The sequence below is a fragment of the Macaca fascicularis genome, chromosome 2 (assembly GCF_037993035.2).
Source record: "Macaca fascicularis isolate 582-1 chromosome 2, T2T-MFA8v1.1".
In the NCBI taxonomy this organism is placed as follows: domain Eukaryota; kingdom Metazoa; phylum Chordata; class Mammalia; order Primates; family Cercopithecidae; genus Macaca; species Macaca fascicularis.
Window position 1 is genome coordinate 128,250,784 of NC_088376.1, and position 25,294 is coordinate 128,276,077.

Consider the following 25,294-nt stretch of genomic DNA (forward strand, 5'->3'; position numbering starts at 1 on the left):
AATAATTTGAACTGGCCTAACGTCATTTGGTCTCACTATCCCTTACAACAATCAGCTGTCTCTGCCTCTTTTCGATTTGGTTCTTTCTCCTAAATCATTTCCCAAGGAATTTTTAGGTGGAGGGAGGTGGAAAACTCTTCGTGTAGTCCATGCAAAACCTACCTAAGTGGACAAATGAAGGAAGACAGATAATAATCAGACACCTATTAATAATGTTAAGAATAATTAAATTAGAAAATGCAGCTAGAAAGTACACTGAAAATTTTAAAGGATATAGAAATAATAATAATTAACATGTGATGAGCTCTTAACATGGGCTAACAACTGTGTTAACAACTTTACATGTAATGTTTCTTTTAATCCTCAAACCAGGCTTACAAGGTTCATTCTATTAATAGACCCACTTTGCAGAAGAGAAAACTGAGTTGGAGAAGTTAAATATTAAAAAGATGTCAAATTTCAGAGCAGAAAATTAAATCTATATCTGTATGACTCTAAAGCACATGTTCTTAACACTGGATAGTACTGCTTCCCCAAAACAGAAGTACAAATTAAGTGGCAATTGCTAGTGGAAAGTATAATCAGATACTAGGAATGATCCTGAGAAAACTTAGATTTTAAAACATGAGCATGCATTCTCAGTAAAGTTGCCCTTTGCACCTGTAAAGTGCCTCTTACCTCGATTACTGGACATGACAATCAGTGTGTATGGAATGATTTGTGCCTTTTTAAGCATTTCCATATGTGCCATTGTATTGAATCCTCCCAGTAATCCTATGAGAGACATGGGGCAGGAATCTCCACTTTCTAGATAAAGCAACTGAGGAAGTTAAGTGACATGGCCAAAGTCCCATAATTTAAAAAGAAGAGTGTCCTGATTCTCAGTTAATAGCATTTTCTGCTTCCCTGAGATGCCTGACTTGGAAACAAATGCTAACTTCCATTCTTCCACCTCTTCCCTACAGCAAACCTAGCCCTTGGTATCTGCCTTTCTCCATCTTCTTTAAAGAGATAACCATCCTCTCACCCACAAATCTCTGTGCATCCAAGGACAGGGTTAAATAAGTCACTTATTTGCCCTAATCCTCCATGTCTGTCAATATTTGATGAATGGCTTCTTTAGAAACTGCCCCAAGTTTTCCTGACCAGCTGAAAGTGATGAGCAATGGAGAGAATTTACAAGGCAGGAGGAATGAGCGAGAGTCTGGCAGACCAGACATTTGGGGATGATATTGTCTAAATTGGTTAATTTGTTTTAATCAAGTGGCTTAGTTCAAGCCATCATTAGCTCTCCCATGTCAATGGTATAAGTGGAATGACCTCCTAAAAGGTCCTGCTGCACCCGGCCAACCCATTTGGTTCCGTTTTTTAAAGTGAAGCCAGTTTAATCTTACAAAAAATGCAAGTTCCTCTTGGCTTTAAGCCTTTAAAATGCTTCCCAAGGCCTTTAGGATTAAAACAACAAATCCTTATAATAACATATGACCCCAGCTTACTTGTTCAACCTCTGCTCGAGTCACTCCCCAACATGCCGCATTTCCCCTCTCAGTCTGCACCCTAATCTCTTTACTCAGTGTATGAGAATTCCCTTCACAACTCCCCTGACAATAGTCCTCCAACCTAGGCTTGAATGTGCCCAGGAATAGCCTGGCAGAACAGCCATTCTCTTGACAGACACATCAAATCATCATTCCCTAGTTGAGTCCCAATCAGTTCCTTTATAACTTGGGCTCAGAAGTCGTGGAGATTTGGGTCCATGTCCTATTCCATTGCACCCTAGCTGTGTGAGTCAATGTCAAAGCCTCAGTTTCCTCATCAGAGATGGGTAACCTGATGAAGTTGCAGCAATTAAGTGAGAACAGGTGTAGAATATTCCCAACAGTGCCCTACACATAGTAAGTGTTCAGTAAGTATTAGACATCATTATCATCATCACTTTCACCACATACCTTTCCATTCACTTGGCTACACATCCTGAGTTTCTTCAACCAATGCAGAATAGCATTAACTATTTAAAAATCAGCTAACATTTAATAGTTCCCCCAGGACATATAGCCTAATGCCCTTTTATCTAGGGAGAAGTCTTAGATTATCATAAGAAGTACCCTAGCTCTGCTGCCAAGTTATGGGGGGTTACTAACTAAGACTACAAGTTGACTGCCACATCTCCTCCCACCAAGCCAGGCCCACACCTAATGCCCATGTACACACACCAAAGAATAAGTGAATTTCCCAATTCAATTAACTTTAGAATTGGCCTTCTAATCCAGCTTGAGTCTATACTACATCAACACAATAGGAATAGAAGAGGAGGGGGATGACAGTCTAAGACCCAGGACAGTTGCAAAAGGATTTTCTGTTTAAGAAAAAAGAAAAAATACACAAATAACAAGAAAAAGAAAACATATAGTGCTCTTACGTGCGTTTTTGGTTCACAGTGAAAAGTCAACATGGTCTCTTGTCTTTTCTTTCAAGAACTCGAATGCTTCCTACTTCAAAGTGTGTCATCTCAGTTATTGCCTTTCAAAAAGACACGAAAAAGAGACATTAATTTGTGCAGCATGAATTGAATTTCTGAAGGAAATATATGGGGAGTGTATTTGAGGAGAAACTATAGAGGCCAACGTAGTAAAACACGTCTTCCTGCATTGGTGTTATGAATCATCACACTCAGCCAATGTGGGTAGACTGTGCCACATTTCATCACGTCTGCACACCATGCCAGATGACCATAAAGAAGCATCACATGTTTCTTTGCATATACAGCCTCATCTAACCATAAAGAAATAATTAAAACAAGCAACCAATAAAAATTGTGGACATGTATTTTTTAACTGAAATGCAGTGTAGCAACTACAGCCATGAAACAGATAAGAGGGAAAACAGATCAATATTTAGAGCATAAATTTTGGTAATGCAAAATCAAATTACCATCCAAGGAACCCAGCTCTTCTTGCCACATCACCCCAGGAAGGCAGCCAACTCAAGTCAAAAGAGGACATTAATTTCTCACTTTTCACTCCTATATGATTCCCACTCCCTCTTTAGACCATCGGGACCTGCTCTAAGCAAATGGGGCTCATGGGAAGTTGACAGCAACACCTTCTCACCCCATCAGTATGGTCTTTCTCCCTCATTGCAGTCACTGACAGATTTCTGTCCTCAAGGCACTCAGAACATTGATTCACCCGGACTCCTTTGGTTACAAGTGTCAGAAACTAAACTTACTGAGTTAAGCCAAACTGGAACAATGGGTTCAAACAGCAGAGAAATCCAGTAGTAAGCTGGCCCAGGAAGCCCAGTGACTTAGATAATGTGATTATATTTTGCCATCTCCCTCTATCTCCAAGCTCAGGTTCTACCTGTTATCCTCTTCCTTTTCTATAGATTGGCTTCTTCCTCATGGCCAGGTTGAATGAGAAAATGGTAAAAGAGGTGTGGATGCAGACAACTCTAGGCGTTCATTTCCTGCTTAGTAACACCAGAGCTTCTCTATTCCATTGTCTCTCTCTATGAAACTGCAGGGAAGGACTCTGATTGGCCTGAATTGGGTCATGTGCTCATCCCTGTGGCCATGGAAACCAGTTACTATGATTGGCCAGGCCTACTTTTTATGTTCATTCCTACGGCTGCAGGGCCATGTCCTGCGATTGGCGGCTCTTCAGAACCACATGGAGTGGAAGAGCTGTCCCTAGAAATAGGGTGCTTGGTATTCTGAGAGGTAAGTAGAAAAGACAAAAAAATGACAGGTATTTACCATATCATCCCATTCTGTCTTTGTTACCAGGATACGCACATCCTCTGACCCTCTTTCACTTTAACCCATGACCTCTGCTTCCCATTAAATATTTTCTGGAATAATTCTTATAAACACAGACCTTTTAAATCCTGCCTTAAAATCCCACTTGATCTCATTTTCACATTTAAAGAAATCCATCCTAGAAGTTATAAGTAAATAAAAAACACTTTGTATTTACTACAGTTTGGTTTGGAAAAAAAACTTCAAAATTACTTTTGTAGAACTCAAAAAAACATTCAAATACCAACCATTCCTCCTTTTGAAAGTTCTAAGATGCATGAAGGCTGCTCTCAAGGCCACTCACCTGCCTGCTCAAATACTGACAACCATCCCCTTCAAATGGTCCCACTTTTAATTTCCCCTTTAATAGTTCTATTTCTTTTACCCTACCATTTACTCTTTGACCTTTCTAGAGTAATGAGCTACAATCTCCTGACCACTTACAGTGATTGTAATAATAAAAACTAAGAAGTTGGTTATCAAGCCAGCAACCTGTTAGGCAGAGCAGGAGAAATGGTGGGCCAAGCAGGCAAAGTCAGTTTTTTCATAGCAGGTGAGGGAGGGAGGGGTCTGTGACTACTCACATGCTGATGTATTTTCCCTGCAATCTCCCTATCACTTAAAGTTCAGACAGTTGGCAAAAGCCACTTATTTCACAAACTCATTCATAACAAGGCAGGGTTACCAAAGCACAGATGCTACACAATGAAATAGCTTTGTAGTCAAATAAATCTGGGAAAGGCTTCCCATCATATCCCTCGATTTGAGGTTTATGGTGTACCTGAAAGACTGACAATTTTTACAGTGAAGGCGTATGTTTCTCTTGTTTTACCTGTCATTCCAAAAACACACTTGTTAATAGAACTCTTCATGACAACACCCATTAAAAGTCTTAGGAATATACTTTGAGAATTGTACCACCAAGAGATTTGTGGCTACTAATGCCATCTCTGGGAGAATTTTTGCTTTTTTCAGAAGCCTGGCTCAAACATCAAAGCTCTAATGATGGAGATGTTGGGCAAGCAGCCAGCCTGTGGTAGGTACTTGGAAAGATAACTTTTTGATATCTCGTCTTCTGCGGCCTCTATTTGGTTTGGACTTGCTCTCCATACACCACTGCTGAGTTTCTGAGCATATACATTGGAGAGGAATAATTTTGGTTCCATTGAAAGGCCTCTCTTTCATCAAACCAGTGTGGTGCTTTTACAGCTCTCATTGCTCCATGGGGCTATGAGCAGTTTTCCTATCAAAGGCACCAGGTGCTGTCTGTGTTTCTGGGACCTTCTCCAGTACCTGTGTCTGTTAGTCCCCTTGAATGTGCTGCCTCCATTTTGCTACTTCTGATTGAGAACCATGGGCTTCAGGCTGGGTTTCCATCTCTCTGCCTTGCCGCATTAGACTTGATGCTATATTCCAGAGTTTCAGTCCCAACCCAAAACCTATTCTCATATGCCTAAACTACAGGTCAACCTCACCCTATTAAATTCAGCTCAGGGTTGAGCTTTTAACCCACCACTTGTCTGCAAGAGAAAAATAGAAGTTCGTTTCCTTCTGTTTACATTATTTCTGAAATTTCTGAAATAGAAGGAAAAATGTAAATTATGGAAATAATTAAGAAAATAATGTAAATTATTTCCTTCTATTTCGATTATTTCTGATATCTACAACATTTCAGAAAATTTTAGCTCTTTGCTCAAACTTGGTGCTTTCTACTTGCATTATAGTGTGCACAATATATGCGTATGAATGACCTAAATCCCCGCCCCACTGCCTCACATCTCAAGCTTCTTCAGGACAAAAAAATCTATATCTATTTTTCTCCATATCTCCCTAATACCTGGGTAATGTCTTTTGCAGGTAGTAAGCACTTAACAAATGCCTATTAACTGAATCAATAAGAGAATAAATAATCTTACATAGCATGTGGATGCTTTGGGGGACTAACAGAAAAGACAAAATATTTATAAACTTAATCTATTAAATCTTGTTAATTTAGAATTCCCTAATCCAAAAGTGTATTAGTCTTTCTGACACTGCTATAAAGAACTGGTCAAGACTGAGTAATTTATAAAGAAAAGTTTTACTGACTCACACTCCCACATGGCTGAGGAAGCCCCAAGAAACTTAAATCGTGATGGGAGGGGAAGCAAGGACCTTCTTCACATGGCTGCAGGAGACAGAACAGCCTGTGAGAGCTTTTCTAAGGAAAAATTACGATTTATAAAACCATCAGCTCTCATGAGAATCTACTCACAATCACAAGAATAGCATGGGAGCAACAGCCCCCATAATCCAATCACTTCCCACCAGGTCTCTCCCTCAACACCTGGAGATTATAAATTCAGGATAAGATTTGGGTAGGGGCACAAAGCCAAAGTATATCCAAAAGCTATGTTGATTCCCAGAGCATGGTGATTTTCCCTTCTTCCCCCTACCTTTGAGTACGTCTGGCATTGTCTGGAAATATATTTAGTTATCAAAACTAGGGTGGGGATGAGGAAGAACAGAGCTACTGGCATCCAGAGGGTTGAAGCCAGAAATGCTGCTCAACAGCTTACAGTGCACAGGACAGACACCCTGCCCCCAAAAAAGAATTATATGTCTCCAAAGTCAATAGTGCCACTACTAAGAAACCCCACCACAGAGTCAAGAAAAAGTCCACCTTTCCACTGCCCAGTAACAAAAGCTTGCTAAAGAAATGAATAGCCTAAAAAGATTGCAAAACAGAATTCAAGCTTTTTCAAATGCTTCAAGTCACCTGGTTTGCTTTCATCAAAGAACGGTCTTTATTATTATCTTTATTCCACTGTAATCACCCAGAATGCTTTGCTCATGTTCTCTGCTGGACCAATTGGTAAATTGAATCGCTTAAATGCATTCTCTTCTTAGTGGTGCTTTTGTCTATATTACAGAGTAGGAAACAAATTTAATTCCCTAGTCATAGGACAAATATTTACCACAAACAATAGCATTTCAACAGTTTGAATCTTTAACTGCCAGAGTGGCTGTTATACAAGGGATTGTAAGCACAAATGCTCAGCTAGTATTTAAAGACCCAACTGCTCATAAGCCAGACAGCACATGCACAAATTACCGTTTTCTTCACTTGACAACTGCTGTTTTTATCTTGACACATCCACTTAAAAATTATTTCTGACAAGAATCTTAACAGCTTTAAATCAGTCTAATTAAAGGTAATACATTTTTGCTAGCAAAGCATTTGAAATTATACAGTATTGCACAGTTCACTTTTAAAATCAAGTTACTGGGTGCATTAGTAAAGACAAAAACACCTCCAGTGACATATGGTCTTCTATCGAAGGAAAACATTTCCAATACTTTATGGAAGTTTCTAACAGCAAGGTTGTAGGAGGCAAAAAATGCTTAGAGAGTTTTTCTGTAGTGAATTAGCACCATATCCTGGAATGTTGCTTTATGTAGATGTGGTCGGCAGCTCTGACAGGGCTCCCAGTGACCTCTGCCTCCTGGTATGCAGGCATCTGTGGAATCCCCTTCCTTTGTGCACAGAACCTACTGACTCAGTTTTAACAAACGGAACATAACACAGGTGATGAGATGTCATTTCCATGATGTCGTTGCAGTCTTACCTGCATCTCGCTGGCTTTCTGTCTCTGTTGCTGGCATTCTCTCTTACCCTCTTGCTAGCTTGCTGCCGTGTTGTGAGCTGCCCGATGGAGATGCCTACATAGCAAGAAACCAAGGGTGGTTCACAGCTTATGAGGAGCTGAAACTCACTCCAACAACCCACAAGGATTGGAAGCCTGCCAACAAACACATGAGTGTTCTTAGAAGCGAATCCTCCCCAGGCAAGTCTTGAGATGACCACAGCCCTGTGAGAAACCCAAAGCTAGAGGACCCGGCTATACGTGGCACCTGATTTCCTGACCCACAGAATCTGTGAAATCGTAAATATGTAGTCATTTTAAGTTGCTACATTTTGGGGTAATTGGTTGTGCAGCAATAGATAACTAATACAAGACATAACCCTGCTATACCAATCTTTATCTCTTTTGTTAATTCCTTCCTTACACAAAAGACTCACCTCTCCTATCCTTTGATGTATACTTTTCTTATCATTCCACCAGCTCTAAAACTGAACTCTGCATCTTCTTACCCACACACCAGTATTTCTTCCTGACATCTATATTATTCAAAAGCATGCTCCTTTACACTCTTTTCTTCTTCTCCAAAGCTCATATGAATGGAATGAAAAATGCTACATTGGCCATCTGGATTCAGAGCATTGGTGGCATCATTAACTTCTCCACTTTCCACATTGACAATTCTACACACAGCCACAGTGCCCTCAACCTGTTCCTCCTCTCTCCACAAAGGCTCTCACATCCCTTCCTTCTTATTGTTTCCTTATGTTGGAACGATTGTATTTGTCTAAAGGTTTCTTCTCCAATTCATTTTATACGTACAAAGCCAGATTATACCTCCTAACACACCACTTTTCTCATTTTACATGAAATTTTTGCCTAAAAACCTAGAAAATGTTCATTCATGTTTGGAAAATCACCTTTGATTATTACATTCACTCTGACATTGCACCTAGCATGCCAGTTTTCATCTCTTTTGTGTTCAGGGCCTTATGAAAACTTGACTCATAAGGTTCAGAATTTCCAAGTCTCACAGCAAAGTAAAACACCATAGCCAATTTGATATAATAAATCCGTCAGGGTTGTTGTTGCAGGTCGGGTCAAGAAGTAGACAGTGAGATGGAGATTATTAGCATGAGAAAAGATTATTAGGGGGTTCTTCAAGATTGACAGTGGTCGGGAAAGGGAAGGCCAGAGGAAGAAGTTGGAGAAGATGCAATCACAGCAAATGCCTCAGCCTTGGAACACAGTTCTTGTTCATAAGAGCCTAAAATGGAAAACAATACAAAGCTGCATCAACAAAATAAACTGTAGTATACTGAGACAAGGAACACTATGTAGTAATAACAAAAAAGGACTACCATTAAGCTCAACAACATGGGTGACTTTCACAGATGCAATATTAAGCAAAAGCGTCAGACACAAAAGAATAATTACTGTATGATTCCATGTACCTGAAGTCCAAGAGCTACAAAACTAATCTATGGTGATAGAAGTTATAATAGTGGTTTCCTCTTAAGGAAAAGGGGTTATTGACTGGGAAGGGTCATGAGGGAATCTTCTAGGAATGGGGTCTGAATATATTCTATATCTTGATCTTTGCTGTGGTTATATAGGCGTGTATATATATGTAAGAATTTCTCAAATTCTACACTAAATATTTGTATACTATAATATATGCACATTATAACTTTTTACTAAGGGAAACATAAGTGTTGGCCTGAACAAAACAACAATTATCTCAAACAGAAATGTATTCATCTTCCTTGGAAGACTAGCTAAAACCACAGTAAGTTTGGGAGATTTTATTTTATTTTTTTTTTTTGTTTGTTTGTTTATGTGTTTTGAGAGAGACAGGGTCTTGCTCTCTCACCCAGGCTGGAGTGCAGTGGTACAATGATGACTCACAGTAGTTTCAACCTCCCAGGTTTAAGCAATCCTCCCTCCTCAGCCTCCTGATTAGCTGGGACTACAGGTGCACACCACCACATCCAGCTAATTTTTAAATATTTTGTAGACACAGAGTCTTCCTATGTTGCCTAAGCTGGTCTCAAGCTCCTGGCCTCAAGCAATCTTCCCACCTAGGTCTCCCAAAGTGTTGGGATTACAGATGTGAGCCACCATGCCAGGCCAAAATTTTTAAAAATGCTGTGTTTCTTCCCAAATTTTCAAAATAAGTGTTCACAACTACATAGCTGTATGTGTACCTCTACTCATAAAATATAGAACACATGCCAATAGGAAGAGAAGGCACCTGCATGTTGACGCTAGCAATCTCTGGCCACTTTAATTGTAGGCAACTTTAATTTTTTTCTATTTGATTTTCTAAAATTAACATTGATTATTATTTGTATAAGAAAAAGAGTGATTACTTTTTAAATGCATTATCATTCACTGAGGAACAAACTAAAAGAAAAATGCAGTGCTGAAAGTGAGGTTGTAAACACCGTAGTCCCTGAGAGTGTGTGTTAAACATCAGAGTGAAAAAGGGTATCTTTTTCAGGACCAACATGAGACTGGGCAGGGGCATAGAAGACCCATGGGGGAAAGGTGCCATGTTAAAAACAAGCTGCAAATGACCCTGGCCGCAGTGACGATACATTTAAATGGGAATGTCCAGTTGGGAAGGAACACAGCATAACTGCTGACAGTTAGGAATTTCTGGCAAGACACAGGTAAAGACAGAGGAGCTGTCCCAGTAACATGGCTCTGATTTCTTTCAAGGCCAAAAAAGAGCCCAATCCTCTGACAAAGACTAGCTCTTCCTGTAGTGGTAGCCACCGATGCTGCTTGAAGGACAGGCTAGAGAGATGTAAAGCAAGAAAGCCTCTCAGTTCCTTACAGATGCCAGAGTAACGGGACATCAACCATGTTGCCTGGGAATATCCAGAGTACGTCACAGTGGCAGGTAAATAAAAAAGGGTGTGAATTTGTCAGATTTCAAAATCTTCCAGCCACTCTGACTCAGTGACTACTGAAATCATTTCACAATGATCAGATTACTCCCAGAGTCCCTCGTGGAGAAACATCACGTTCTCTGCCAGTCCAACTCAGGAACATGAATCCCCAGGGGCAGCTGAAGGAATACAGACATTTCAATGAAGAGTGTTTATAATACAAGGGAAAAGATTCTTTCTCTCCAAAGGATGCTGAAAGCTCACGAAAAGAAAAATGTTTAATTTCTTTATCACCTAGTAGAAGTAAACTAAGAATTAAAACAATAATTTAAGGATTTATTTTTGAGGAAGGAACAGAGACATGCTAGTGGCTGTGAAAGATACATTTTGCCACTGTGGAAGCAAAGATAGCTTTGTGATCAGAAACACTAGTACTGGCTGCATGCCCATGGACAATTTACCTCTCTATACATCAGCTTCTTCATGTCTAAAGTGGGAGAAAAATACCCATCTCATAGACTATTGTGAGGAGTAATTGCAAATAACATATATTATGTGCACTTAGTGCAAAGCCTGGCAAGTACCAAGCACTCAGTAATATATGTCACATGATCCATGCTGTTGTCACAGTTATGGACAATTCTCACTACAGCCTCTTTCTAAATTTCATTCCAGTCTCACACCAGCTACAAAGTCTTCTTTTCATGCCTCGTATTGCATGCTCTTATTTCAAGGATAGTGTCTAACTCTATAAAAAGTGTACCTAACAAGATCTAACCCAAGCCAACAGGCACAATAAGGCCACCATAAGTGAAGGTGGTATAGTACATTGCAAACCCAGATAGAATGAAGCCCAGCTAAGTCAGAATTATGTAAAGTCAGCTTGTCTGATTTTTCCCACTGTGGAGACATCAGAATCTTGACTCATAAAGTCTAGTATGATTCACTTGTCCAAGGACCTACATAGGAGAATACCCTGATGTGTTCTTTAATCATAAAACCTGAGAGTCTCATGAAAAACAATGGAACCTGAATTCTATAAGGAAATCTACATTCTATAAAATTTGTAATAAATGACACATAGTCTCTAGCCATTCCTCACTGAGGAATTGGTGATAATCTCTAAACAATGACTTTTTGAGCAAACAGCTCTCATACTCTCTGGTCACAGACAGACTTTTTACTTTCTGCTTAAGCATTTGCTATTAATAAAAGTATAATGTCACCATTGAAGGGGTGGACTGTGATGTCAGACTGCCTGCAGTGCTAAACCCAGTGCCGATATTTGATAGGTGCGCAACTTGGGTACATTGTTAGCATCTTTTTTTTTTTTTTTTTTTGAGACAGAGTCTCACACTGTTGCCAGGCCTGAGTACAGAGGTGCGACCTTGGCTCACTGCAACCTCCAACTCCCTGGTTCAAGTGATTCTTCTGCCTCAGCCTCCTGAGTAGCTGGGATTACAGGCAGGTGCCACCATGCCCAGCTAATTTGTGTATTTTTAGTAGAAATGGGGTTTCACCATGTTGCCCAGGATGGTCTCGATCTCCTGAGCTCGTGATTCGCCCACCGCGGCCTTCCAAAGTGCTGGGATTATAGGCGTGAGCCACCGCGCCAGGCCCATTGTTAGTATCTTAATTTTGTTTCAGTCTTATCAAAAGTAAATGGTATTGATAATAGTATCCGTGTCAGAAAGTGGTTGTAATCCTTTATCATAAATAAGTTTATTGATGATAAGGTAAACCATTTAGTGCCTGGCACACAGCAGGCAAATATTTAGCTATTTTTACTAATTTTTAATCATTGGATTAATTCTATTAACTTTTTACTTATATTCATTTCAGAAATTTCAGAAAAAAAGTGGAGGGGAGAAAGTTTTAAACCTTCTGCTATGGAACATCTTGAAAATGGCCACTTTAAACATTTTGGAAAAGTTTTCTTCTAAAATATACAATTTCACAATTAATAGCAAAGTATATATGGCATTTTATAAGCTAATTTTTTCCCATCTAGCCAGCAATTATGGGGTAAGGAGTGATGTCATATTTTTCACTTATTCATACTTTATGGGAAAAATCTTTGTCATTATATAGTCTTCTAAACATTATTGTGCCTTATGCAGAATACTACATTGCATAGGAGTATTTCTTTAACCATTCCTCTATTACTGGCTATTTAGGTTTCCAAATTTTACTATTTTTTTAAAAAATGGTGGAACATCCCTGAAACTTTAATGCTTGTGCAGGTCTATGATCTTTACTTTAAGATAAATTCCTGGGAGTGGAATTTGTGATACTCAAAAGGAATAAACATTATTGAAGCTTTTGATCTATTTACTGGGTTTCTATTGGGATGCACTGCTTCCCCCAAAATGCTCTTTCAAATTCTGATTGGAAATATGTGATGCTACAGTTCTTTGTCTCTCTAAGCAATAGGATCTCTCATCGGTTCCCCTATAAGATATACATTCTCAGCCGGGCGTGGTGACTCACGCCTATAATCCCAGCTCTTTGGAAGGCCGAGGCAGGTGGATCACAAGGTCAGGACATTGAGAACATCCCGGCCAACATGGTGAGACCTTGTCTCTACTAAAAATACAAAAATTAGCTGGGCATGGTGGTGCACACCTGTAGTCCCAGCTACTCGGGAGGCTGAGACAGGAGAATCGCTTGAACCCAGGAGGTGGAGGTTGCAGTGAGCAAATATCACGCCACTGCACTCCAGCCTGCAGACAGAGTGAGATACCATATAAAAAAATCAAAAAAAAAGATGTACATTCTCTTCTGTGTGGCAATGGAAAGGCTTTTAAAACTCTCCCTGATTTAAAAAAGAATCCTTTCCTGTTGTCTTTGAACTGGAATCGAACTATGCAAATACATGAAATCCACAATACTTATTGTGCCACCTCTGGCAATAGCATCCCTAGGGGTTATCTTTTGTTCACTTGGAGATCAATATTTTGTGTATTTCATTTTGGATGCTCAAGTAGAGTAAACAGCTTCATTTCTCCTCTTGCCCATTTCTCCACTTTTTTTTTTTTTTTTTCATATTCTGGACTGGTGTGTTACTTTCTTTATAGGCAAAAAATAAATATAAACACATGAAATCTCTAAACTCCAACCCACTTAAAGACTGGTGCATGTGTCAAATTTCCTATGGTGTCCCCTTGCAGTTAAAAGCAATCTCAATGCCTTACCCCAACATTCAAACATAAGATCTAGCCGCTGCCTAACTCTTCAACTGTGCCTATGCCTCTCTCTCTCCTTTGCGTACCAAATTACAGTTATGCTAAACATTATGCAGTTCATTGAACATTCCAAGTGCCTTCTGACACTAGGCTATTCCTGAGCTGTTCTCTCTACCAAAAATGCTTTTGTGCTCCTCCTTGTCATTCAGATCACGTTCGAATGCCACCTCCTCACCATCCTTGCCTGCCCACCCAAATTTAAGCTGCCTCTCACTCATCCTATCGCACATTACCCAATATAAGTCTTTGCAGTGCATTTGTCATGCTCTGATCTTATATATTATCAGAGTCCTTGGACTGTTTTCTTCCCAGCTGTATTCCTGGGAACTAGTGCCTGGCATGTCGTAAGTGCTCCATAAATACTTACTGAAAACTTTTGTTGAATGGATTATGAAAAATTTACTCATTATATCCTGCTGAAAATCTCCAACAAAACTTAAGTTCTGTAAGGAGGAAGAGAATTGTTGTAACGAGAATAAGGCGAACCTCTGTAAGAAGAATGAATGTCTGTTATACATATACCCTTACTTAGGAAACCAATGGTGAACAGAACTATGGATACTGGATAACAGGAGAAAAGTGTAGGGACTTTAAAGTGGCAAAGAAACTCCTTTTGGTTGTGAAAAATGAGTGGATGGAGACAGAGATAGGAGTTGGAGAAAAAGAGAGAAAGGAAAGCGAGAAAGATAAAAGGGAGGAAGGGAGAGAAGGAGATAGAGAAAGAGAATTCAAAGCGAGTCTTTGAAATGCTATGTGGCTGAGATCTTGCAGAGGCACAAGCCACATGTCAAGGGCTTACAGAAAATGAGAATGATATATTATAGGGCCAGGCAACCAAGGAGAGTTTCAAGGAGGAATATGAACTAAGCTTGTAGAACACGTGAATTTTTTTTCCTAGTAGAGAGAGAAAGAAAAGAAAGCATAGTCACACCTCAGCAAAGGTAAGTAGAAAGAAAGTGCATGGCTCACTCAGAGAAATGGCAGGTCATTTTGTGGGACTGAAGGAGAGGTACAGAAGGAGACATGGAAGGAATTCTCACTGCTAGCACTTATATATTTGGCACACTCATTCCCCAAGAGTAGTTCCATGGCCTGGCCCGTTCTAACTGGTAGCAAGAAGAGAGGGTAATCACGTAACACATGTTCTCATTAGTCTCCCCTTTCATTCATCTTTCTCTTTTTCTCAACATCTGTAATTAGACACAATTCACATACCATAGAATTCATCCACTTGAATATATGATTCATTTTAGTATATTTGTAGAGTTTTGCAACCATCAACACTAATTCCAGAGCACTGTCATTGCTCCCCCCAAAAAACCCATAACCATTATCAGTCATCCCTCATCCCCACCCCCAAACCCCTGACAAACTCTAATCAACCTTTTGTTTCTATGGATTTGCATATTCTGGACATTTCATATAAAAGGAGTCCTGTACTATGTGGTCTTTCCTGATTGGCTTATTTTAGTTAGCATAATATCTTTAAGGTTCATCTAAGTTGTGATATATATCAGAACTTCATTCCTTTTTATGACTGAATAATATTCCATTGTGTAGATATACCACATTTTATCTATCCATTTATCAGCTGATAAACATTTAGTTTACTTCTACTTTTAAGCTACTTTGAATAATGCTGCTATTAGCATTCATGTGCAAGTGTTTAATTGTCCTGGGTATATACATAGGAGTAGAATTGGTAGGTCATATGGTTAACTCTATGTTTACCGTTTTGATGAATTGCCTGTTTTCCAAAGCGGCTGCACTATTTTACATTCTCACTAGCAATTCCTCCATGCCCTTGCCAACACTTACTATATGTGTCATTTTGATTACAGTCTTCCTAGTGGGTGTGAAGTGATATCTCACTGTGGTATCTCATTATAGTTTCGATGTGCATTCTCTAATGACTAATGATGTTGAGCCTCTTGGGTTGCACTTACTGGCTATTCTATTCTGCCCAATCTATTCTTTACCAGATAGCAAAATTATAGTCTTTAATCTGTAGCTGGACTCAATACCCCCTTGCCCAGAACTTTACAAAACCTACCCATCATATTCAGACTAAAGCCCAAATCCCCCTCACATATACTAGGCCCTGCATAATGTTACAACTTACAGTTATTTTACTAATTGGCATGTCCTCATTTTGGGGTATGTGTCAGTCTTCCCATTCAGGTCAGAAATAATATCTGTCTGTCCTGCATGAATTTCCATGCCTAGAACAATGTCTCCCATATGGTAAAACAAATGCTTATCAAACGCAAGAAAAATTAGGAGATTTAAAAAATATTTTCTCCCAAATATAGCTAGATAATATACAATAATTTGTTAATGAAAAGTGACATACACATGTGTCCTTCATTTATTTCAATGAATAATAATGGTATATTAACTCCTCTCATAAAAAAGTGTGTACTAGCAGATCTAGAAGTAGAGAATGTAATGAAAGTAGACATACTTATTGTAGTTCATTTAATTCAGTCACAGTCTCCAAAATGTACTGTCTGCTGCTGCGATATTTCAACACACCTAACTCATATCCACATGCTGTACATTTGCCACTCAGCTATATATATATATATACACACACGTATACACATATATACCTTTTTTTTTTTTGAAAAAAAAAAAGTCTTGCTCTGTCGCCCAGGCTAGACTGCAGTGGCGCAATCTCGGCTCACTGCAAGTTCTGCCTCCCTGGTTCACGCCATTCTCCTGCCTCAGCCTCCCAAGTAGCTGGGACTACAGGTGCCCGCCACCACTCTCGGCTAATTTTTTGTATTTTTAGTAGAGGCGGGGTTTCACTGTGTTAGCAAGGATGGTCTCGATCTCTTGACTTCATGATCCACCTGCCTCAGCCTCCCAAAGTGCTGGGATTACAGGCGTGAGCCACCGCCCCTGGCCTCAGCAATATTTTTTTAAAAAAAGAATAAGTAAATCGGGTAATAGCTCTATTACCATTCTGTAGATAAATAATGCAGGTTTTATTGCATAGTTTGGTATTGATATGTGTTTATTCTGATTCTATTAACAATGAGTATGTACCAGCCAATGTGAGCCTGTGTTTTAATGTATTCCATGGACATTGTGATTCTGCTTTAAGTGATCCTTTTGTTCAATAAAACGTAAAAGTCATTTTCAATATGCTATAAGGTTTAAGTTTCTTTGGGGTTATGAGGTTGCCATTGCCATACTGTAAGAAATTAGCTTAAAGTGATTGGAAGTTAATAAAGAAATTATTCATGCCATGTGTTACTTAAAATGAAAAATCATCAATTTGATGGCTTGTGATCTTTTACATGGAAAACAACTTTCTTCATTTGCATTTCTAAATACATGACTTTGGACATTAAAAACAAAATAAGGAGTAGTTTCCACCCAATCCTCGCCGACCTATTCCTTCCCAGAGCATACTTTTCTACATATTTGTCCCCAAGAACTCACCATATTCTTGAATGATTTAAACTCAAGTTTTATCTCCCCCATAAAAATTCTAATCAGTCCACTCTATCTTATCTTCCATTCCTCCACTTCTTTCCAGCCTCTCTGTTGCCACTGTGCTCTTTCTTTCCTGGACAACTACAGCCACCATAGTTCTGCGCCCCCACCTCCAGTTGAGCTCTCCTCCAGGCCATGCTGCACCAGCAAGTCAGATCATGCCACTCCCCATCTTTGGTAATGAAGGGACTAATGAATTATCGACTACCCAGAGAGAGAGAAGTAGTAATTCTAATAATTGTCTTCTCATGCATAAAGCATTTGTTCATATTTTCAAAACCTCATTTTGATGAGGATAGGTGGGAATTATTATTATTATTGTTATTTCCATAATTTTTACATTATTTTATTGTGTAAATTTTTTTTATTTTACACATGGAGAAATTGAATCTGGGGCATTGGGATGATTAGCTCAGGGTTACATGGATAGCTGGAAGACAAACAGAGCCAAGATTCTAATTTGGAATTTCGAATTCCCTGTCCTGTGCACTCTTCCCGTGGCAATGTGTTTTCTCTGCTGCCCCTCCTCACACACACACAGGCATGTACATGTGCACATACCAAGGAAAAAGATTGAAGGTGCCTAATCTGTTGCAAAACAAACCTAAAAGCTATTTATGTTTTTCTGTATTAATACAGAGGAGCAATTGCTTGAAAACCTGTGATAGCAAAACTGTACAAGTGGGAGATTATTTCATTTCCAAGATATAACCAATCATGCTGTCCCCAGAACCGCCCGAGAAGAAACTCTCAATCTGGGAACAGGCACACGCCTCGAATTATCAGAAAAGTCGCTGAGATAAGACATGCATGATCTCCTTCCTAAAGAGGTACCTCAAATTAATGTTCAGCTGAGTGTATCTAGAAAATGAGAAAGATTAAAATGCTCCCTGACACTTTTCTTCCTTTCAAGAAAATTATTCTATGAGACAGAGCTCTTCATAAGGCCTATTTTTCTTGTAGCCCACAGCAAGAACTTAAAACACAATAAAAGAGGACTCTGTTGGATGGGTCAAAGAGGTTAAAGCCAAGAAAAGAGACTGGAGAACACTTTTTAAACAAAAAATTAAGAATTATAGGGCATCTTATACCACATAATATATGTTAGAACAGAAAACTGGCAAGGTACATGGTGCCTTGAGACTATTTCACTGTGACATCTTATTTCTTATAAACCATCTTAATCTCCTTTCTCATCCAGGACAAGAATGACAGCCACATCATCTGGAGAAGGCAGCCAGGGAAGTACTCAAGAGAAAACACTTCTGTGGGTGACTTGAAGAAGCTGGTCACCATATGGTACATTTTCTATAACCCTGGTCAAAATAAGCTCAGGAACAAATGGGAACTAAAGGGTAATCAAATAAAATTATCGCAGACCAAGAAGCTAATTGCAAAAAATAAAAGGGATGAATCAGGGCTTGAGTCAGAAATAGGGAGTCAAAAGCTCTTCCCAGAGACCACCCTCCTTGCTCTCACTGGTAGATAGCTCCTCTTCCCGCTTCCCTTGACAATTTCTGCTTTGTTAGTGCCAAGCCCCTCCCAATTCAATTCCTCGTGTCTCCTTTGAGTTCTAAGGAATGGGGAGAGGAGGCAAAAAACAGCTTTCAGATGCCAAGTAAGTGGAAACCAGGAGCGCCAATCTGCCAGAACCTGTCTATACCCCACTCCTGACATAAGTCACTGTCTCTTGTATCCCCCACTTTCACCAGATAGAAGGACATCTCTGCCAGTTCTTTAAACATTTCATATTTTTGATTCATTTAGACCTTAAAAACTGTTTATTTCCTCTTTCTGGAAGGTTTTGTTTTTCTTCTTATTGCCAGCTAATCATTCGGGTCTTCACTTAAGCTGCAATTCTCCACCTACCTTGATCCTGCCCCCTCCCACCAGAGCAGATCAGCTCACTTAGCCATACTCTCATGGTACCTATCACAGAAGCAAAAATCGTTAACAAAGTCATCATAATTATTTATTGTTTGTTTACACTATTAGACTGGACACTCCTAGAGGGCAGTAACGTGATCTCCTTTTCCTCACTCCAGGAATCCCAGTGCTTAACTCACTGCCTGGCACGTGAGTGTTTGGTAAAAGTTTGTTGTTCCTTTTGCTACTGGTCACCTTCCAAAATCTCTGCATTACATCATCTCTCAAATTGCAGCTCAGGGAAGACTGACTTGGAAATGAAACACAAACAGAGGGAGGCTGCCAGACACTAGTGACTAAGATACAGCAGGGCTGTTCACCCTCCATAATAGCCTACTGCATCAACATGTACTACCTTCCCTCCTATTCCATAGTCAAAAATCTTGGAATCATTCTTTCATTCTTGATGCCTGCACTCGTCTTTCCCTCACCTTACACCTAACCATCACCTAGGACTGTCTATTGTTATTTCCCATCAATTGATTACCAACCACTGTACTAGCTCCCTGTCACCATACTAGACAAAGCCACCATTCTCTCCTAGAGATAGCCTACTCCTGTCTCACTGCTTCCTTCTTGCTCTATTCCCCTCCATTCTCCACTTAACAGCCAGAGTGTCCCTTGTGAAACACCTACCATGTCACAGCACTGCCTTCTGTTGACGTTCCTTCAATAACTTCCCGTGGCTCTTAGTATAATGAGCAAAAGCCCTAATCAATCTGTGAGGCCCTCGCAGAGATGCCTACTGTGCATGTAGCTCATCTGCCTCGAATGGAGCCAGTTCCCCATGTGCTCAGCTGCACTGGCCCTCTGACTGTCCTGTGGGCCCTGCCAAGCCCTTGGTGTCACATGGCCTTGTGATCACTGCCTCCATAGTCTACAGTGTCCTCTCACACCCTTCTCTCATCCATTAACCCATGCTCCTTCTAAAGATCCTAGCTCAGTTGTTCTGCTGGGAAGAATCTTTTTATCACATGCCTTCTCCAAGTCTAGAGCCAGTTTCATTCCTTTCCAGGACTTAAGTATATTTCTAATTGTTTCTTATTATGCACTCACTCAGTAGAATTGCTAAGAGTAATGCTTATCTTTTGAACCAAACTCTAAATTCCTGGATAACAGAGACTTGATAATGCTTGCAGTTTTATCTTCAACATGTAACACAGTGCCTGGCACAGAAAAGGCACGAAGTAAACTCTTGTTAATGGACGGATGGATGGATGGATGGATGAATGAATGAATAGTCTGGACTGCCATTTGTCTATCCTCTAAACCAGGAATTACAAAATCCCCACAGGGGCCAAGCAGGTAGAAAAATGTGTGAATTATGCTAGGGGTTATTAAAAAGGAGTTGTAGAGCATGCAATGAAATTTTCAAATTTCTTTTAAACCCTAGGTTGTGGACCAAGCTTCACTTTTTTGCAGCTTTCTGTTCCAACAAGTTACTCCCCCCAGATCCCACCTATTTTAAAAGCAACTCCCAGAGAAAGAAAGGCTTGACAGCCAACAGATGACCACCACATTCTCTCCCACAAGTCATCTGATTTCAAAAGGCAAGTTCTGTTCACAGGAAGGAGAGTATCCATACAAGTCCAAGTTCAGTGAGAGGGACTGTCCTGTAACCTGGAAGCCAAGGACTGGAATGCCCTCATTCACTTATTCTGATTCATAAAGTTTAAATTACTAAAAGAGGTTAACAACTTCAACATGTGGCATAATCCAGCGATTCATTTGTTCAAATAAGAGAAAAAAGTTTAACTTTGTAACAATAATATGAACACAAAAACATTTCCTGGGACCAAAAAAAAAATGTGGCTTTGAAATTCTGCCTTTTATCTTCCTGGGAAAAGCAAGAGCTTACAAACTGGGGTTGGGGGGAAGGTTTCTTTTTGGTAAACTCATAGGCCTTTGGCCACTGCTTCCCTTCCACCTCAATTGTTTTCTTCTGATCTATGCATTGACCACGTAGAAATGTTCAAATGAAAGCACCCGGTCATTTTTACTTATCTTTCTTATTTTTCTAGAAAGAGGCCTTGATATATTCTAGTTTCACAAGTGATTTTGCTAGATTTTTGCCGTTACGAATCTGTTTCGCTTTAACTGCAAACCACCTGATTCTGATTTTCCCTAGCCATAAATCTGAATTTTTACTACATTTTATCTGAGATTCACAACAGATGGGCTATGAACCAAGAAAAATACAATGGGAGGAAAGAAAAGATAAAATTATTGGGCAACGACTACACAGAAGATGGACCAACCCTGAGACAGGATATAAAGGAGGGTGAAGGGGGTAGTCCCAGTGAAGTAGAATGAGGAAAACCATTTTCTTCATAAAACTATAGAAACAGCAGTGTTTACCTTTAGTGTTGTTGCTACCCAGAAGAAGAGAAGGTATCTTGGCATTTTATCAACCATATTTTTATGTACTGCCATCAAGAATTTATTTTCACTGCCTCCATATATTTCTTAGTCAGGCAACCATTTTCAATGATACTAAATCCATCTACTCCCATATATGTGGCCCAACACAACTCAATCAGACATTTTTTTAAACCAGCCCTATGAAAAGATGTTTTGAAAAGCTAATGACCAACCAAACCTGAGTATAGCCATCCAAACATTTTAGTCAAAGGACAGGTTAGAGAAGAATCACTTGACTAAAGAAATGCTTACAATGGGCTGGGCCAGTGGCTCATGCCTGTAATCCTAGCACTTTGGGAGGACGAGGCAGGTGGATCACCTGAGGTCAGGAATTCAACACCAGCCTGGCCAACATGGCAAAACCCTGTCTCTACTAAAAATGCAAAAATTAGCCAGGCATAATGTTACACACCTGTAATCCCAGCTACGTGGGAGGCTGAGGCAGGAGAATCACTTGAACCCAGGAGGCGGAGGTTGCAGTGAGCCGAGATTGTACCACTGCACTCCAGCCTGTGTGACAGGAGTGAGACTTCATCTCAAAAAAAAAAGAGAAAGAAAAGCCTACAATGTTAAAGGTTATGCTAACATTTACAGCCAAAGGCAGAAGGGCAATGTATATACTATGATACAAAAGATTTAAATAGGAAAAGTTCAGTTCACCAGATATGCACTCTGTACATGATGCCAACCAGGTTACTTGAAAGTCACACATTAAAACAGCTGTCTTCACATTTGCTAGTTGCTGTCTAATTTCTATAGGGTCTTGGTCCTATAAAATTTTTCTAATATACATTATTGGTTTTTTTATTTTAATCTTTTAATAGAAATTCAATAATGAGTATTTACTGCCTATATCTGATAGAAGAATCCCATTTCTCATGAGAAAATCAATGGAAAACTCAGCATTTCTTCAAAACCAAAATTTCCTTTGTCAAAACCTGTAGAACACAGGTTTCAGCAAAATTCGTAAAATATTCAGATCAAATTTGGGTTTCTTATTGATTTTCAGGAGGATTAATCCCTTTTATATTAAAAGCTCATTTGGTCACAAGTAATGGAAATTCATTGAGTCTTGCTTTGGAATGGGAAATGTGCGAGAACATACTATGGAATTCAGAAGGGAGGAAACAGTTCAGTTCAGTACGGATGGGACCCCAGCACTAGATAGCCAGAATGAATCAAGACAACCAGTAACAGATCTCCCCAACTCTGTGGTTGGTGGTCTCTCCTCTCTTCACCTCATCGCAGCTCACTTCACTCATTTCTTTGTAGAAAGGCTTTCTCTATCACTCTACGTGTGCGTAGAAACAGGCCACTCCCCTGTCTCTCAAGACTGCAGATCCCCAAGTCAAATGATTAGGCAGACTCCCTTTCCTGACTCTAAATTTCCAGAGGGAATCCAACTGACTCAGCCTGGATCAGGTGTCCACCTGAGGCCAATCAGCTTTGTGCAGATAGGCAAGTTTTCATAGTAGAGCAATCTGGAACTACTCAGGCAAATTACATATATATATATATATATATATATATATTTCCTGTGACCTAGCACTTCTACTCCAGGGGAAATTTCACAAAGATTCATGAAAAGGCAGGGGTATGGTCTTTGTACACAGTTTGTGGGGGCAAGAAATTGGATGTCCATTACTGGGAGAGATTAGGTAAGCATTAGATGTACATCACAGAGCATTATGCAGCAGGCAGAAGCAAAGGGCTACACACTTAACAAAGGAGTTCTTTGTTAAGTGCAAGGCTTTGTCGTGCACTATAGAAACTTCACATGGTCAGAATAGAAGGTCTAGGGAGAAGGGCTGCAGGAGGATATTGGATGCCCAGTTGCCTTTTATCACAGCATTCTATGGAAAGGTGTTCTCAGGCCAGAGGGTAGCTAAATGTCTCCTGAGCTATGCTCCAGGAGAGAAACCTATCCGTTTTTATAGGACTAGTGAGAGCCCTTGCAAGCAGGGACAAAATAGCCTGTGCTTGGGTGCTGGCTATTTAAAGGAGCTGTATGCTCATGCTCATAGCATCTAGAGAATTTGGGGGACCTGAGGCTGGATACAGCCCATCCAACTGGGAGAGGGGAGGAGCTCCCAATCCCAGCCAGCTCATTTTCCCTTATTTGGAAGAGAACACTGTATCATGCAGTTGATGTCCTATTGGGCATTGCAAATCTTAAATGTATAGTGCTTAGTGGGGGAAAGGGTTAAAAACAGAAAAAAATCTATAAAATAATAAAGAATATCATCTGCATAAATGGGGGTGAGACATGTGAAAATGAAATGGGTGAATGGTGACCAAATAGAACAAAAGAAGATCTTTTCACTGGACAAGGATGTAATGTGACAGAAAGTATAATTAACCTGAAACCATTCTGCCACAGATCTACAACAACAAACACATTTTTAAAAATGAATAAAAGATGAATACGGATGCAGTTTCAGCAGGGCTGGGAATACAGTCTCAAGGCTGTCTATGAAAACCTATCATTAATCATTTCTACAAACATTAAACACTGATTCTGAACCAGGAATGAAGGGTGTTCCACAATAAAGCTGGAATGACCTTTAACTAACAGTCTATCTTCACCACTGGGACATTTTTCACTTACTAGTGAACTTCTAGGAAATAAGATTAACTCGTCTTGTCTTTGAAGGTGGTAGTGATGGTGGGATCAAATATCCTCTTGACCTCAAATATCACATAAGTAACAGCTCGGCAATGTAATGCTTCATTGTTGTCAAAGAAAATCTTGTCCACCAGCAGTTAAGCATTTGTAGAGAAAGTAGGGAGAAGGTATATGGCAAATGTTTTCATAAATCACTATAACTTAGAAATGTATCTAAAGGCACATGGCATAAATTGATTTTTAGATTTCTTATCTTAAGGTCTTGAACATGCTCAATATCTGCAAAAACATGCCTATTTCAATTCTCATCACTTTTCCAGATCAACTTGAAATTAGTCAAAGGTGGACTAACGTCAAAGAACATCTTTGACTAATGTGGAACAGGGCAAATTTCCCATGTCAGAGGACAATTACACGCCAATTTTTAAGGATGAATTTTCAATTATACACCAAGTTACATTTTCAACTTTTGCCTTATACAAACAGACCAGGATTGTCAGAGGGAAGGTTGCAGGAGAATAAAAAATAAAAAAAAATAAAATAAAATGCTGATTGAAGCCAAGATGGGGTTGGAGGAACAGGGAACAGTTGGAAAAAAAGCATCTCCTCTTTCCCCTGGAAATTCTTGTGCTCTCAGGGAACAGAAATGATTGAATCTGCAGGAGAAAGCTCCCCCCACCCTGACTCCCTGGGCCACCAAGAGATAAGTAGAAGGTCACCAGTTTAATGATGCACAATATCATGGTGACCCCTTGCTTCAGTCTCAAGCTCTACAATTTATGGTTTGGTTGTTATATGACCTGTGGGAATTCATTGAGAACCATTGGTTCTCATTAGAAGGCCTTTAAAAAAACTCCAAGTTTTTTATAGTTCATCTCTAGAATTCTTACAAAGGGCACTATGTTTATAAAACATCTGAACACCCAAGAATATGGCTGAAGCAAGGCAACCCTGGGAAGTAGGTAACATCTGGTGTTTTATCCCAAACCTATTAGCCTTCTCTCTAGTATGGCTCTATTTTTAACCCTTCTCTCCCCAACTAGACAGTCAGTCACACATGCTGCACCCTTGGTCCCCAAATTCTCTTAACTGCCTCCTTTCCTCCTCTGACTTGGGTGTTTGCTAGGAGACTGCTAGCAGTAGTACAAATTCACAGTGTAAAAGAATCAGCAGGTGCCAACGTCTTCATACTGAGATTCTCAAAGTTAGGGGCATATCAACAAACAGACCCGGTATTAAGTAGCCTCTGTTCT

General features: G+C 39.7%; 1 long non-coding RNA gene across 1 annotated transcript; it reads left to right on the forward strand.

The window, feature by feature from the left end:
* The first annotated feature begins 17,707 nt into the window (after positions 1-17,707).
* Positions 17,708-21,190, forward strand: LOC135969527 (uncharacterized). The gene is made up of 3 exons (XR_010584786.2): positions 17,708-17,898; positions 18,270-18,367; positions 20,388-21,190. It is a non-coding gene; the product is annotated as an uncharacterized lncRNA (long non-coding RNA).
* The last annotated feature ends 4,104 nt before the right edge of the window (positions 21,191-25,294 follow it).